Source organism: Varroa destructor, unplaced genomic scaffold, assembly GCF_002443255.2.
Source record: "Varroa destructor unplaced genomic scaffold, Vdes_3.0 BEIS01000004.1, whole genome shotgun sequence".
Classification (NCBI taxonomy): domain Eukaryota; kingdom Metazoa; phylum Arthropoda; class Arachnida; order Mesostigmata; family Varroidae; genus Varroa; species Varroa destructor.
In genome coordinates, this window is record NW_019211457.1 from 7,045,215 (window position 1) to 7,058,098 (window position 12,884).

Consider the following 12,884-nt stretch of genomic DNA (forward strand, 5'->3'; position numbering starts at 1 on the left):
GACAAAATCGGATCGTGTGCAATGTCGTGTGATATCTACGTTTAATGGATACAGAAAATCATCTATGCATGCGAGATTAATAAGTATGTCCTTATCTTAATTCATATACAGGCTAGGGCAAGTTTAGGCTTACAATAAAGATAGACATAGGTCTACGGTGAAAACAGAACTCCAGCTAAGACGAAAATAAAGCTGTCGATTGAGAACTGATGCTGTTTTAGCTATAGGCCCGCTTCGTCTCTAAGCATATTTCCTTTGTTACAATATGTGTATGTTTGACGGCGTCCCTAGCCTACTTTAATCTTAAAATTATATAGCGAAATTACCTATAATTGATTTTTTAAGCGGTATCATTGACACTATAGGGTTCAGCGAGAGCATGTAAATTAGCATTTGTAGATTCCCAAAAAATGTTTCATATATTTAGTCCATGACTGTAACAAACAAAAAAACGGTGGACATCTATTACAATCGTTTGCTTGGCGGCTAGATCTGAATTCATTAATGGCCGCAAACACCGGGGCACAAGGTAAAGTGATTTAGGGTCTAAGCCGAGCGTAGTTTTATAGATTAGGGTTTATTTCACTTCAGTTCATGTTAGAAAGAGTTAATCGTCTAATTGTAGCGCTTGACAACAGTGAAAGGTAAACGTGAGCTTTGAAATGGTCATTTTAGATTTCGACTCATTTCAAAGCAGCTCGTCCTTTCTCAATGTTAGGGTGACATAGGATTTCAAATAAGGGCCAATGTAATCCAAAACACGCAACCTCAATCTATATAAACTGCGCAAAGCGAAAAACACACACACACACACAGTACTGTTGCAACCTGGCCAAACGACATCCCTGTCACAGTCCTCGTACTTCAGCTATTTAAGCTTCTGCTGCTGTTCGTGACAATGTTATCCTTTTGAAATTTTGTCGTGATTGCTGATCCTTTATTGGTACTTTCCACCTACATGTTTGACTCTATTCCACGCCGTCCCTACGCAGGTCATTGTCAAGACCTTCTCTACTGCTCTGCAACGAGGAGTCATACTTAGGTCCGAACGACAGGACGAGGTCCCACCCTTCTACTCTGTTCTTCTAGTCTGCCTTTTTCACCAGAGCTTGACTTTACAATGCTTCTCAACAATGAATCGGCATGGCTCCATTTTTAGATCACTGAGCAACTAAATAAAAGGAGGAATATTAGAAAATATATCACTAGGACACAGAAAGGACGCACTCGTACCCGACGACGACAACAATGTGGCAACAGACAACAACTGCAATGACAAAAACAATCATCGCAATTACTCGTTGTCATGTTCGAGCCTGTGCCTGTTTGTTGGCAGTGAATGCAGCGGTAGACGGATTTGAGGGGATAGTCGACGTCACGCACAATGATTTGGATCGAAGGCATCTCAATCGCCACCATCCCTCCCCCCTCCCCCCTCCCCCCCGGCAACAGGCCGGGTCGGAGCTGGATGCCGGCTGTCGTTCGGTTCGCTAAATGGCATAGAGAAAGGGAAGCTACCTTTATATGGGGCGAAGATCTGGTATAGGCCCGACAAGTGTGTGAAGGCTATACTGGAGCTGTGAAGTAGGTTCGGACATGTCTGTCCACTATTCTGGGTATAACAAGAGACCACTCCGCGAAAGAAGCTGGAACAAGTTAAAGGGCCAAAGGCAACTAGGTTTAATTACGACTCATCGACAATTGCGTACGCATATGGGTCTGTAGCTATGTGTGTGTACGCAAACACCAAGCATTAAAAAAGTAGATAATGTTGTCTATCTAACTCTCGGCTGAGAAGATAAGTAGGACAAACTCATATTAAGTTCAGTATTTCTAGCCAGCTAGTGAGGTCCATTTTGCAGCACAAAGACAATACAGAAAAACAAACGAATGGTTTGAAGAGGGTGTGGTTTACTTGTGGGTTGGTTATTTGTTTAAGCGAATGTTAGAAAACAGTTAAAAGGTGGTAATATTTTTTGTGTTGGTAAAACCATGCAGTAATATGTTAGGTCGTGGGGTTACGTATCGGAGTGATTAATAATAACGATTCGATGGACCGATGTGGCAACGGTGTGTGACTTAAAAACCGTTACTGATAGAGCTGATTGGGCATCTTTGCCTACAGTGGCCAACAGATAACGCTTTGATTAATTATTATGAGTGTTAATGCTACGCCATGGCTATCGAAACATAACAAAGACAGGTTTATTAAACTCAAAGGTTTGTATGGAATATTATTGCACATTCTGCATATAGTACTTAACTTACACATTTATTTTTTTATTTAAATTAAGTATAGTTTTCTTTCTTGGAACCACAACAACTTGCATTCATGACTCATTTCCTTCTCCTACTTAAAAGCTCACTTGTTGTTCTGCTTTGCATCACAAATACGTTGATTTAGGCCAAGCAGAACAACATGATGAGGCAACATCTTAGTGGGCGTAAAATAACTATAGCATAAGAATCTTTTTTGTTAAGAAAATAGAATTTCCACTTATTTGATTGCATCCAAAAAGCTTTTATCTGTTCGTACTGTCTTAGCTGAAGCCATGCGTAAGTTGCATTAGTCTTAACTTAATTTTGATTAAGTATTAGTTGTAGTCTCAATTTGGCAAAACGGTATGACTTCGGTACACCCTCCATGGCCTTCGCTCGCCGTTTAGCTGCTTTTTATCAAGCTATAGGAAAACACACTGTTAATTACAACAAAAAAATAAAATAATAAAGAGTAAAAAGCTCTGATAACCTGTAGCCTAAAGGATACTGATTTCTAGCTTTATAATATTGTCGTTTATTCATTAACACAAAATACTACTACTAGGGATCATTTTAACCGTTTGGATTTTTTAGAAATTTACATAGTTAAAAGTTATCACATCTACACCAAACTTTGCGCCATTGCAACGCCATTGAAAAGTTACGTATATTGTGACAAAAAGAATTTTCTTTACGAGTGGGTTATTTTCATTGAACACGGTTTAGGTAGCTAGATAAGAATGTAAATTTAACAAAATTAACTTTAATTCAGTGAGCTAAGTTGAATTTCGCTGCCATGAATTATCAGTGTACAATCAAATTCACACGGTATTTCATTGGTCCTCATCACGGCACAGATTTGAGCTTTTAGGCCATACTTCTATCGATCGCTCAACACTCGTAGGTCTGAGATAGAGCAAAGAACAGGAAATCGCACATTTGCAACAATCGCAATAGCAAATCAACATTGTTAAGGTACTCTCTGGTGCAAATACTGCTTCCGCTTTGCACAGCATATGCCCCGATAATTATCTATAGAAAAACCCCAGGAGCTATAGGAACTCGAATAAGAATGATAATACAGGCTATGAGCAGCAAACGACTTTGAAATGTTACTATTTGTTCTTACGTACGTCAAACCGGCTGAATGGAAGCTGACCACGTAACCTTTAGCGTTCCCTCCGCTTTTTGTTGTTGCAGCCTAAAAATACCTGAAATTAATAAATAATCTAAAAATAAATAAATAAAAAACCTAAATTATTTAGACAATATCGAGAATCTTATATTGCGTAGAAAGCTATTTTATACGACATCTAACCTTTTTAAAACATCTTCAATATTTTAATGAAAGTCTGACGCTCTCGAAAATCATGTTGCCGTTTTTTTTGACTTTAACAAATACCGACCTCACTAAGCTAGCTTGCTTTTCGCCGTAACCAGATGAGTAAACATCGAACCGTATTCTTCTATAAATGAATCCATGAATATCTCGTATTGCCGCTTAGTGTTATAATTGGCACCACGTATACGAAGGAAGAGAAATCATCAGTGAATTAAATCAAAAATGAGAGCTCATCATACAAGACGCAAAATTTGACGTGGTAGGTTGGGTTATCATCTAAAAGACGCGTTAAGTGTTTCGATACCGAATGCGCTAAACTACATTTGTTAGGAGGTTTTCACTTAAGTTATCAAAACGCTGGATAACGTCTACCTCATGTTCGACTTCAATACGATAGCAGAAAGTTCCGCGAAACGCAGGTTGAGAAAATAGGTCGACAGATTATGCGAGATATAGATAAAAATAAGCTCTACGTATCTGTTATTATTTTAAGGGGGGCTCTGTATTATTGATTAGTTACAGTAGTGTTAATAACGAATTGGCAGTGACTCATAGTTCCATTTTCACCGTCGAACTTCCGTTCATTTATGAACTTTTTACAATGTTAACAGTATCATATGTTGTTGTTATTATATTGTCAGTACTACGCGCGGCTGATGTTCTCGTTCTTTGTATAAGCAGGCTTTAAATAAGCAAGCTTTAGTTGGCAAGAGACGGGAGAGAATAGGGAAATGACCAACCCAGATAAAATGAAAGGACTGGAAGAAGCATTAAGTGTTGCGTTTCCTTTTCTCTGACTTGAAAGTTAGCTAGCATTTCAAACAGTAGTTTAACGCCAACTCTCTATACAGGGGAAAAATAAAATTAAGTTATAAAATTAATACGGAACGAGGCCGTTCTCTTGACGTGGAGAACAACGTTTTAAAGATAGATCGAGCAAAGGAATGTGACTACTTATATATATATATATATATATATATATTATAAGATTAGAATATTTCATACAGATACCCTTAGCCCTTGAAAAAGTGAAACAGCCCTAACCATTTGCATTTTGAATGAAAAAGGAGACTGCAGGAATGTATCATACCTTAAATTTCAATACCTGCTAACGATGCTGACAGAATATTCAATGGCAAAATCTAAGTTGGAATAAACTTACACAGCATGCCCATGTAATCCCACTTGAAAGATATTTCATGATTCCGTCATCTCTATAAAAACCTAGATAACGAGCCTAGTTGACATGGAAAATACAGCAGAATGTATACTTCAAATTGGACGAACATCTTATTTTCGAACACTACTTAGTGAAAGCGTTTCGACATATATATATATCAATTGTAATAAAATGAAAGTAAAAACTTCTGCTCTCTGTGTTAACGTGTAGGTTAACCATGCACACAGGAGGCCGAGACAAGCTCATCCTCGCACGTGGTCACAACTGAAACAGCCACTAAACACGAGGTGAACAAATTTTCTAGGCCAACTATATCTATTTTTAACGGAACGCGCTACCTGCCCCATCCCTTTTACTTGGCCTTGTTCAATTTACCTACACCAAGTCTTTTCACCTTCCTGTAAATGAAACGTGCTTACTCGCATGCCCCAGAAATGGATTCGATAGACGTCGTATTTGAGAAATTATTTTCTCGCACGTCCAACCCATATTCGTACTGAGCGGGGTCTACTTGTGTGTTCTGTGGGGTGAAAAATCCAGATACAGATATTGTATATTCAACACACCTTTGACTGTGCACAATCCGGGTGATATACGCTGTTTGGAAGATAGTTTAAGCATCTAGTTGGCTGGCCATTCCCTTGGAGGCGGTAACAAAGAGCTGCTGCTAAATAGGCACCTTTTTCCCCGGAGTTCCACATCAGCTATGAGTATGGAGAAAAAAACTTGTTCTGTCCCGATGCACTAAGGCAAGATATGTTCTTTAGGAAAGGCATTTCGGCGCAGACACATAAAACGTGACACTTCAACCCCCCGGCCATCCAGCTCTCACTCCCCACCGCTGGCAACCAGGCCACGCAAGCTAACGCCGGCTATCGAAAGTACCGTTGGCAGCTTCCCTTTCTGGAGAGCTGTTTTCTATCTTTTTCCCACGCAGATGTTCCGCCCAGATTGAACACGTACAGAGGACGTCCAGGCTACGCCGATCAAGAAGCTGAAACAGGTTTAGCCGGATGCTATTCCAGCTTATTCGGGCGTCCTCTATCGACGGGTACCGGCCTGGAAAACTCCAGAAGCAGCTTCTCCAGTGCTCTCGGACGCGAAGATTCGGCGACTCACGTTATGCTGACGACTGTGCCAACCTCTGCGCTTCTATTAACTCACGCTGTAGAATCTAGCAAAGACGTTACATAAGAGCTCGGAGCATCGTTTCGAAGAGTAAAACAGATAGGAACGTACCGTCAACGCGCGGATATTTGAACTAAGCGAGCAGAAGGGCATGTTCCTGTCGATGTAAATAGCAGCAGCTGTTGGAAAATGAAGCGAAGATTTAGTATGTATATATTACGTGGGGATTTTCTATATTTCGCAATGCGCCTCGAGTGCGTTCCGTTAGGATGTATCTCAGGTAGTACAATATAAAAATATGTGTTTCTCGACTATTAAGCAACGGTCACATTAGTGTTTTGTAAGTGTATGGATTATTAAAATAGACTTACGTTGTCTTACATATTTCAACGTGATTCCCATAATATGAGCGCATTAGATAGTGATGAAGTATCGCTTACAGTACACAGAATAATTATTTGTCACTGTCTCGCCTGTTGCGTCAGGGGGAAGATCGGACACACACGTGGCTCCTAATAGGGAAATATAAAAGCACTACTTCAGCTCCTTTCAATATGATATGTATATGCATTATTTAAATATTCGCACTCAGTAATATATAGCAAAGTTTGGTCTAAATAGATATGTGAATGTAGTAAGCTTAGCAATCATTGAGTACAGCTTTGAACATACACGTTCGATATTTTATCGCTTCGATAAGTTGATAACATCCGCTTGAGGGAAGAAGCATGTCGAATACACACAACGCGCACTTATTAAGTAGTTTTTGAATATAGTGATGCAATCAGAACGCCAACTATGTGTCTGTTTGTGTGATAAAGCAAAGGCGTGCAAAAAAAAGGCTTATCAAGCTCAAACATTCCAAAGTCCTTGGACAACGGCCCATGCTATCAAACATATGAAACTCTTTGTAGTAATCGAACGGGATCAAGCGCACTTCTCGACATTGTTCCGGATACCTCGCAGTCCCCGTCCAGCATAGGATACATAACGGAATCAAGTCTACTGAGAAAAAAAGGATTCAGGGATCAAGAACAAGCAGTCCCTTATCTATTGTATCATAAACGAATCGGAAATATATATGCACCGCTGCTCTCTTGCAACGGAAGCTGGGTCTTCATTCTTTGCCAGGCGACTTTGTCAGACAGGGGCCCTCCCGAAGTCACTCTGATGCCCCCCCAGGGATATAATCATTAAAATCGGATTAAATGCTGGCGAAGGTCCGCACTCGCTGCCAAAACTACCGCCGCCGCCGCCAAATCGATACCCGATGTCACGTCTGTTCAAGAGACGTAATCAACATTAAGGTCCCAGAGCTATGTAATCCCAGAAAAATCACAAATATACGGTTATATAGATTTGACACTCATGAAGCAACTGCATACGGCAAATTAACTATAAAGCAAACGATACAGCTCGGTATGGCCCGTTTTCATTCTGTTTGTCTGCCTCTTAATGAGGAAAAAAGTGTGTAGTCAAACGCATGTTACGCTTCGAACGTGCTCTTGCAAAGTAGTTAAAATCTACAACAACTCTCAGTAGAAGGCCGTGAAATAGGTCTTGTCAAATATGCCAAAAATAGAAACCGAACTACTGACAGATGAAAAAAATTTTCCAAAGTCAAAGAACACATTTTCCGTCTAAAGGAGAGCTTAAGCGAGCTAGAGCCGGTGACGTCTGAGACGTGCTGTAAAAGGTTTTTCAAGGCTAGAGATAGAAAAAAAACGGGATGCTAAACATAAAAATCAGAAATAGCAAGAGTTACTCCTGAAGAAACTTCCTGCAAGGGATACAGAAGATCACCCTATAAGATCACCCTCATAAGTTTGTACGAAGAAAGCAATCAAAACAAAAAAAGTGTATTCTCCAAGAAAAAAAATTAGATTAAGAAAATTGCTAGTTTCCATCTTAGCAGTCTTCTAGTAGAGTTAAGTTTACAAGTCTGAGCCCTTCCAACGAAAACTTTCCCGTGACAAGCGGAAGAGGTGTTGCAGACGGTACAGCGAATCAGAACGGTTAAATTGCCGGTCAACTATATTTGTCAAGGCTTTTTAAAAAATAGAAGATTCCCTCTTTACGTGGGCTGCAATTAAAGGTAATGTGCTTCACACAGCTCATATCTGGCTTGTCCGTTCTCGTAGCTATTAACACATTGTCTAATTAAATGTGTTCTTATTTTTATCATTATTACTGCTATCATAGACGATTTATTGAAACCTGTATTTTTTACATATACACTAACAACTAGTTCGGTCGAATTCGTTCTGTTCTCTCTGCTACATATTTAGGAACAGTTCGTTAATTGTCTTTTTGGGCAGGAGACACCCCAACTTAAAACCATACTTACTATATATAGCATATAAAAGTTACCGTAACTTAGAATTACGTTTTTTAACGTGCTTAAATGGGTTCTTGAGAAAATTCAGAAGCAGACATACACTAGAGTAAATTTATACGGAATAAACGATCATGTTGTAAGTCGCTGTTACTGTTTTATCAGTGATGCGAAGCGTTCCTGTTTGAAGAAGCTGTGTTTAAGCAAAGATAATTGACAATCATCGGCTCGCAAAGTACTCTTACCTGTGTATACCCGAATTTGAAAAGTCCACTAAAGCAAACATGTTACCTAGCACATTTGTCTGGTCAAATTTTGCCCGTCGACGCTTCCTATGGAATACTCTAAAGTGGTTAGACAGTGTCACTAGACTAGAACTGTTTTACGTCCGGTACTATGGATAGGCATTGCTACTTTAGATGGCTGGTTCCTTTTAGCCCCTGGGTTCGAACCCAGACCAGAGAATGTCAATATTTGACAAGAAAATCTACTCAGTATAAAGACTGCGACTATCAAAAATAAACCAAAGGAAACAGAAAATGAACCTACGTAAAGAAGAGAATTTGTACCAACACTTCTACTAACTGATACGCCAATGCATAAAAATGTTTACCCTATCTCATTGAGATATATCTTCCTCCAACCAAAAGACCTTTTCCAGATACCCTGAGAAGTTTCCGCAGTACATTTACCTACAAAGGAAGGGATGGCCGCCAACCCAATATAAATTACCGACCTACTGGTCTTAAGAAATGATGATTTTTTTTTACTTTTAGAGAAAACTTTTCCAAACAAAAGGTTCCGACTTGAACGATTTTGTTTGTACACTTTGCGTCTTTGCACGGCCTTGTTTTTATCGATGAAACATATAAAGGAGTTTATCCTTTGCCCTCCAGTTTTTATTTACTGCTGCATATCAGCAAAACCTTTGATCGTATTTCTCTTGTGTCTGCACCTGTTTTCATCTTCGGAACACAAATTTGTTTTCAACTCCATAAGTTCATTTTTTTTTCTGTCGACACTACAAAACGAACTATGAAAACTAGCAGAAGGCTAAATCTAAACCAGATATCATGAGATTATACAAGTAAATTGAACTTCGTACGTTTCGAGCAAAAAGTGCCCAGCTGGGCAACGATATGAATCTGTCCCATTTGCGGATCTACTGAGCCTGATATGCCATGTAAACACACTATTAATAATACCGAGAATTGCTATTTTGATTACACAAAGCACTCGCTTCGAAAGTCATACTATATCACTAGGAAAAAACTATATCCTGTTAGACGGCTGTTAAACGGTTCTGGTATGGAATTAACTGAATAAGCTTTATACTAGATTAATTATCAGCCTTTCGTCCTTATTATGTAATGCAAATCCAATCCTACCTCCGCCTATGAAGCGTTACCATAGCGGAATTATTAAACCGCCTTTACGAAACAAATAGTTTCTTTCTTTGTCAGCCCGAGGTTACTCGACTGAGTAACCCCAGGCTGCTACATCAGGTAAAATTTCCGAGCCAACCAAACGTATCCATCTTGACAACCTCTGTTTGAAATGGTTATAACTTAAGAGACGCTCAATGTATAAAGAGTCGATCTGCAAATTGTCCAGTCGATTATTTCTCCTTCATTATGAAACTATCTATCTTGAAGTGACAACGGAATTATGGTTCTTTAATACTATACGATTTTGGCGTCGCCATTAGAATTCCATTATTGGGAACAGTCGGGGTAAGTCTTGAGGGGGCATTTTTCTCCGAAAAAAATCTATGAAACGGCGTAACAACTATACTAGCGCTGTAGTGAACTATTCTGTTTTCAAATATATCTATTAAACGTTATCTTTCCTAACTCTGAGCTTTGAACTAGTATGAGCTGTAAGCTCGTTCTTGCATGATTACCATGGCAACGCGTTTGATGACATGGGCGTAAACTACCTAGATCGCATCTCCCCCACACGGTTGTCATCGAAAATACAGAGCTGTGGTACGGTTCAGGCCATACGCGTACAGCTGCAGCTCTATCGTTTAGGTAACACCTGGTTTAAACGTTAGGGACGCGGCCTTGACACGAAACAGACAAACAAGTATTCGCTATTGTTTGAATAACTGAAGATAGCTATGAAGGTGCGACGACTTCGCTTGAGCGAATTGATTCGTCGTATCGAAGGGTTCAATGAGGACTTCATTTGAGGAACACGCGTTCTTCATAGCAACGTTTTTTTTTCGTTTTTTGATGCCCACCATGATTTTGATTTAGATAGTGCTGATGGGACGTTGGACGGAAATTGCTTAAATGAAAAAAGACCTAAACGAGATTCATCCTGGAACGGGATACCAATAAGTTTCTCTTTGCCTTCCTAATTATAAAAGTAAAGAGGTATAGAAGAAATGGTTAATGTGTGTACGAAAAAGAGGCAACATACGAGAGACATTTTGCTTTATCTACTCTTTACTACGTGTATATATGTATATATATATATATATGTGTGTGTGCATTGAGCATCTTTATGAATAGAAACAAAAAATTAATATAGGTATTTTTAAAAATGTGTCTACTATGAATCGTGCATATTACACTACTGTCGAACAGGACCACTAAAACGGTCAAAATCGCAGAAGATCTGATACTTACGGAAAGACATGCAATACAGAAATGGCATACGTTCAAATCTGAGTGTACACAGAGATTCGTCCTGCAATTCCAACAAAAAGCCAATAGGAAAAACGACAAGTCTACTCATCACCATTTCATCTCCTGGCTGGTTTCTACAGATTGAACTCCTCTCGTCCATCCACTTTAGCAGGCTTTTGAAGGACTAATAAATGGCAGTCTACCTAGGTCGAAGGAACAACTGAGCTATAAAATAAGGCAGAAATCTCCCAGCGGTCTTGTGATATTCAGACGTAACACCTAAAAGCCTTTCTCACTACTGGGAATACATAGAAATTGTGTTGGTATTTGCTTGTGTAACAGTTGCCGGAGCAGTTGGCCATGTAAAGCTTCCCTGTATACCTAAACCAAGTTTTAAGGATATTGAAAAATGAACAAGATACAGCCGAGAAACCAGGAAGTGCCTACTTAGTTCGACGCAGTCGGTTTCATTCTTTTTTTTTTTAAATAATTTTTTAAGTTTAATTAATAATTTAATAACAATACGTTTTTACTATAATAATACAGTCGATATTATTCTGAAGACATTCTATTTCGAAGTAGAGTTCCGCGATCTGCGGCCGTTGTCTGATCACGTGCAGTTTAGCCATGAGCCTCCCCATACGATCCAGTGCACCCACTCAGAAACTCGACATTTTTATTTGCCTCGCCTATACTTCTCAATCCTGAGTCATCCTATTGCTACATTATATATAATACATATCTATACTGTGCATTTGCAACTGAATAAATAACCTATGGCTCGTTGGTAAAGCCAAATAGTGATGAGAGTAGACGAAAATCACAGCAACGATAAAAGGAGCGAAGGACGGCGGGCGTTTTACAATGAATTTGAAATTACGGTGGCAAGATCTGCGCCAAGGTAAATTTTCGAAACTTAGCTCTAAGATGAAAGCGTTCTTATCGATGAAAAACAGTATTTTCGAGCAGCGCGCTACAGTTAGTACCATCAAATGCATCTATCGACTGGGCGGTATCTCCAGTACGATATGTCCTAATATAACAAGAGTACACAAGTATATGGGTATTCTAAAAAAACATTTATGCAGATATGAAAACCCTTATATAGGATCACAGTTGCAGTTAGATATATTCATTAATCGATACGTTCTTATGGTTAGTAACACCTTAACCTTACTACCGCTATTACTCTACCGCTTAACCACAACAACATACGCTTGAGCTAATATATAATCACGTTTTTTCATTCGCTGCCTTTGCTTGTTACAAGTAACAACAATGTCTATTTACTCTCATTTATTATGCAAGTTACCTTAAGTTATCCGAGAATCCGCCATCCTTTTTGCTTGTTTCTTGCACGCCACTATGCGAAGTTAAAGAGCCGAAGTTGTAGTTTAACCTAAACTTATGAATCGTCGGTTTTCGTCGATGCTTTGTTAACTCCGCAGACTTCCGCTATAAATTGTAGTCATCCTGACTCTTAAAAGTCGCATAACAAGCTAGTACGCTCAGGGTGCTAGAAGGATGGAACAAAGGCTTGGAAAACTTGGGAACCTCGAAACTGCCGCGCTGGGCGTTTAAACAGGACACTTCGCATCACTAACAACAAGTGATTTAATCCAGTGGCTTTTGCATAAAGTCCGCTTGTTTGTTCGGACCTCTGGGCGAACTAAAGAGCTCACGTCAGCCGCAGACGACACTGCGAAACCGCTTTATGTGAGCGTAGTCTGCGACGATAGATGGCGGAAATAGCTCTACTGTTAGAGCGTTGTATCGGCATGAGGGAGTCGATAAGGGGTGGTCCGAGTATTCAAAACGAGACAACGCAAATAAGGAAAAAGAAACAGCATTCCGCGTAGCGATAGTCGTTGCAGTGGCGAGAAGCGCTCTACGGCGCAACAATTCCTGGAGTAATATCTACTCCGTTAGTGTCTACGGCATTGACAAGATTTTCTCGAAGGAGATCATACCGTAGAAAGGCATTTAAGCTGTTCAGGCTACAGT

General features: G+C 39.5%; 1 long non-coding RNA gene across 1 annotated transcript; it reads right to left on the bottom strand.

Annotated features, from left to right (window-relative positions):
* Positions 1-1,633: 1,633 nt before the first annotated feature.
* LOC147755786 (uncharacterized) lies at positions 1,634-12,884 on the bottom strand. The gene is made up of 4 exons (XR_015326558.1): positions 12,193-12,884; positions 6,281-6,421; positions 5,348-6,088; positions 1,634-3,470 (listed from the first exon to the last, which is right to left on the bottom strand). It is a non-coding gene; the product is annotated as an uncharacterized LOC147755786 (long non-coding RNA).